Raw genomic sequence first — 5,465 nt, 5'->3', positions numbered from 1 at the left:
AACTCTGGTTGGACAGTAAAATACATACTCTTTAGATTTCTCTGGGTAACCAATAAAGTAACCACTTACTGTTCGAGAATCTAACTTCTTTTCTTGTGGATTATAAACTCTAGATTCCGCTGGGCAACCCCAAACATGCAGGTGCCTTAAACTAGGTTTCCTTCCTGTCCACAGTTCAAAAGGGTCTTTGGAACTGCCTTACTAGGAACCCTGTTTAATAAATATACAACGGTTTTAAGAGCATACATCCACAATGATTTGAGTAATGATGAATTACTCATCATGCTCCTAACCATATCCATAAGTGTTCGATTACGCCTTTCTGCAACACCATTTGTTGAGGTGTTCCTGGCATAGTATACTGTGCACATATGCCATGTTCCTCGAGGAACTTTGCAAATGGACCTGGACATTTTCCTGATTCATTATATTTTCCATAATATTCACCATCTCTATCTGACCTAACGATTTTCACCTTTCTATCTAATTGCCTTTCAACCTCATTAACAAACACCTTGAGAGCATCTGTTGCTTGAGATTTTTCTTTCAGCAAATATATGTATCCATAATATGAAAAATCATTGATAAAAGTGATAAAATATTTCTCTCCACCAAAAGATGGAACATCAAAGGGTCCACAAATATCGGTGTGTATAATTTCAAGAAGCTGGGTGCTTCTTGTGGCATCTTTCTTACTATGCTTGGTTTGCTTTCCTTTAATGCAATCCAAACATATAGTAAGATCAGTAAAATTTAGATTCGAAAGAATCTCATTCTTTACTTATCTTTCTAACCTTTCTTTGGATATATGACCCAAACGTCTATGCCACAAGTAAGCAGAACTTTCATCTAGTGTACTACGTTTAATTCCAACATTGTGTTGAACAGTACGAAGGGATTCAGAAAAACCAATATCGAGTTTCAACTTATATAAACCATCACTAAGAAAACCAGAACCATTAAAAATAGCATTCTTATATAAATTGAAACATCCATTTCCAAACTTTAAATCAAATCCAGAAACATCAAGTCTTGAAAGAGAAATCAAATTTCTAGAAACTGAAGGTACATAAAGAGTCTGTAATAGATCAAGGTGACGCCCAGTCTCCATGATCAAATGATAAGTCCATGTGCCTTCAATTGGAGCCTTCATACGATTTCCCATGAACAAGAAATGCTTATTTGGATTTGTAGTTTGGATCGTAAGGAATCCTTGCAACGTAGTAGATACATGAACGGTTGCACCAGAATCAAGCCACCAAGTATTATTAGGAACTTCTATTAAATTTGATTCGAAACATGCAAAAGCACTAATTGTACCTTTCTTTTCGAACCAAGCTTTGCGTTTCAGACAATCTTTCTGATAATGTCCTTCCTTGTTACAGAAACGACACGTATCTGCCTTATGTTCCTTCTTAGCATCATGTGGAGCTTTAGCAGGTGCTTTCTTCTTCTTGAACTTGTTGGCCTTCACTTTAAGTCCTTTACCAGCTCCTTGACCCATGAGGTTAGTTGAATGACTCCCTTGTTTCTTAAGTCTTGACTCCTCCTGTGTAAGCATACTGGACAATTCACTAACATTCCACTTATCCTTAATAGTGTTATAGTTAATTTAAAAAGGTACATACTCAGGAGGTAACGAGTTCAGTATAAACTGAACCAAGAAGGAGTCATCCACTTTCAGCCCCAAGGTCTAAAGTCTTGCTGCAATGTTAGTCATCTCGATGATATGGTTTTACATACTACGCGACCCATCAAACTTCATGGTCGTGAGTTCAGCCATTAGTGTACCAGCGAGAGACTTATCTGCAGAACGAAAACGTTCTTCCACGAACTTCAGATATTCCCTGGCACTTTCTGTTTGTGGAATAGTACTCTTAATGTTGTTGGCAATATTCATTTGCATAAATATAAGGCTTAACCTGCTAGATCGTTCCCATGCTTTATGGAAAGACTTCTCATCCGCACTGCTCGAATCAGTAATGGCAGCGGGCTTATCAGTCAGCAGAGCCAAGTCAAGGTCCATCACACCTAAGTGGATCTGGACTTGTTCACGCCATTCAGAGAAGTTCAATCCGTTGAACACAGTAAAGGACGAAGCAAGCGAATGAAAAGGAATAGCTGCAAAATAGATAATACATGCTCACAAATCAATATGGATTTAACAAAACAGTTAAAGCATATCGCAATTCTCCTTTGGGTAAATACTACGACACACTATCATAATTTAAGTGCGATTTAGTCTTTAATAGGTAATTAATATTTTTAACCAAATATATATGCCATCTTTGGACAGACAATCTAAGAATATTAATTTACCTCATCATATTCACAATTCATAGAATAATTGCTTCACCTTTGGGTAAACCCTTAAGTTCTAGCAATAGTGAAAATTAATTTATCCACTAAATTTAAATATAGGCATTTCACTAATTTCATGGATAACTATAATTTTATGTATGCATATTTTCATAAACAAACTAGTTTGGCCACTTTGGTGACTAACAAACTATATAACATAAGTGCACGTACAAAATAGAGATCATAAGATTTTATGCATGTGAATACTTTAAACAATCTAGTTTGGTCACTTTGGTGACTAACAAACAATATAAACATTAATCACATACAAGAAATAAATAATAAATGACTTCACCAACTTAATAGTCCAAATACTTAAATTAAATAGATCAAAATAAAATGACGGAATTACGTAATAATACACTCCACAAGTTAACCTTGCAACCAGATGACCCAGATTTAAGTTTACAAATATGTAGCCTAATATTATTTGGCTCAGATCCGAAAAAAACCTTCATGCCCTTTTTATCTGACGCAAATTTTTCATGGTTTTTTGTTCTATTTCTCACCCAAGTTTATACATTCCTATCCCAGCTATAAACATACAAAAAACAGACCTAAAATCTCTTATTTTCCAAGTTCTATATAGATGAATTTGCTCCATAGTTTCCGATTTGACAGAAAACTCAACAAGAAAAGAAAATTTTGAAAATTCATCATTTAGTAGAGAAATCAACGGAAAAATTAACTTTATATATAAATTGTTAGATAAAAGTGAGAAAAACACAAAAATTCTATTTTTCAGTTTTAGCTGCATCTGTACAGTAATATATATTGATGTATAAGTTTGTATAAACTTGTATATGAAATGTTGAATAATGTATACCAGTATTTCGCTGGCAAAAAAAGAAGAAGAAGCAAACTCAGTGTTAATAGAAAACATAGAGAATACAAAGTAAAAGCAAAAAGAAAAATCTAAACAAAAAGTAACCAGAACAAAAATAAAAGGGAACTGTGGAAAAACTAAAAATAAAAAATATGCAACAAAACTAAAATTACTATCATGAAAGAGAAACTTACTTCAAAAAAAAGATCAATGTTGTAGAACAGTATTTTCACACCCAATATACAATATTATACAACATTATACCCTCATTATAATTTTGTATAATGTTGTATAATGATGTAAAACGGTGTATACAAAACTGGATTTCATCTTGACCTTCCTTCTTCAAGTAGTATGGTTCCCAAAACCAATGTTAATCAAACACAGTTAACCCAACACTCAAGATTCTTATCATTACAAGCTTTTACAATAATTTTTAACTTAACCTCATCACTTTAGAGTTAGATTTTCCAAATCTGAGTTGAACTTAGAGCTTCAAAGCTCCTTCAATGGAGTTTAGAATATGGATGCAACAAAACTTCAATTTTAAATTTGGACACACATAAATCGAGATTCAAATATTTGAGATCTATAAAAATTTATGAAGATTAAGCAACTTAGTAGAGAAAATGCTTTAAATCAAGTTTGAGTTCTATAAATATTCAGATCTATGTGAGTGAGAGAAGAGAAAGAAAGGAGAAAGCAAAGAGAGGCGGGTTGAGAGTATAAAGTGTGCTGGGGAAAAATGAAAATAAAGAAACCTTAAAAGTGTGTTTGTAATAGTGGCTAAAGGCTGAAAATTTTCTTTCAGATTATGTACAACCTGGGCCAAACTAGGTAAGGACTTCAAACGTGGGCCATTTTCGGTTGGGCTGTTAGGCCAAGTGACAAGGGTTGTAATTATCCCAAATAAAAATCTTTATGGCCTAAGGTTAAACAGTAACTGATCTATCTTTTTTTTTTTTAAATCTTTCATAACAGGAATCTTTCATAATGGCTTAGAAGTAACGTTGGAACCTAATATCCTTAAGGCATTCAAAAGGAGAAATTAAGATAACATAAATATATGTGGCAGACTTTAAATGGATACCTAATACAAGAAAGATAAAAAATTGAAGGTTACTGCTTTAAACAAAACGCTACATTCGGGTGGGGTTATAGAATAATTTAATCCCACAAGTATTCAATTTCATTAGATTTCATTGACTGAAGCAACATTAGAGCAAAATTTATGACAGGGCAATAAAGGGAGGAACATAACGCCGAAAATTCTTTAACAACGAATCATTATTGACTGCATCCGACCTATCTTCATTCAAATAGAAATTTTGGCATAATTTATTACTAGTAGTTCATAAAAGAGATTTCGTACTTTATTATGTATCCTCAAATTAAAAGAACTGGAGTCAGATACGAGATTATCACAAATTCGATTAGAACAGTACGGATCAACATAATGATATAGTTTTTCTTTTGCCAAGATTATCAGTTCAAATATCCAGGCTCATGATACCACATGTCAACATTAAACTTTAATTGTATACCAGGATCTTGAACATGATAATCTTACACAAAATCGTTACAGAAAATATACCTGAATCGTAAGCCATCATCGTGAAGCGGAAGCGTTAATTCAAAATTGGTTTCTCGCCCCTTGCCCTAGCTTTTGTTACCGCCGACTTTAGTGATGGAAGAGAGAAAATAAAATACGGTAACCCTAATGGGTGAAGAGAGGACCAATTTATAGAGGTTCTCATTTAATTCGGTACGTCCATCAAGTAACCGATCGGACGGATAAAATTTGCATAATTAAATATTAATTATGGGCCTTAAACCTATTGGGCCACATACACGTAGAAAAAAATAAGGAATTTTTACCTCCTATAGCAAATGTTGATACCTTATTTATTTTAAATAAATACCTTTTTAAAAAATTATATTCCATAGCTATCTTTTGACTTTTATAGCCAAATATCTATTTAAGGTTACCTCCTACCCTTAAGCCATAAAATACTCTTAATTAATTGCACTAACCTTACAGCCTCGTATTGGCTGGCCTAAGTCAGAATCCTATGGAGAAGGTCTTGTTCACCTGCTTCTCGAGTGTATGTTTATCCCTTCACTCCCAAGTCATTCAAGGGCTTGTTTGTATAATCATGGGTTCTTTATCCCTATGGAGTGTATTGTTTAGGTCTCTCATTCTTTCAGATGGAGGTTCGAAATCAAAGCAACGACCATCGAAATCAAAGCAACGGCCATGGAAATCAAGCCCTAGGAG

Source organism: Nicotiana attenuata, chromosome 7 (genome assembly GCF_001879085.1).
Source record: "Nicotiana attenuata strain UT chromosome 7, NIATTr2, whole genome shotgun sequence".
NCBI lineage: Eukaryota > Viridiplantae > Streptophyta > Magnoliopsida > Solanales > Solanaceae > Nicotiana > Nicotiana attenuata.
This window is presented reverse-complemented; position numbering follows the sequence as displayed.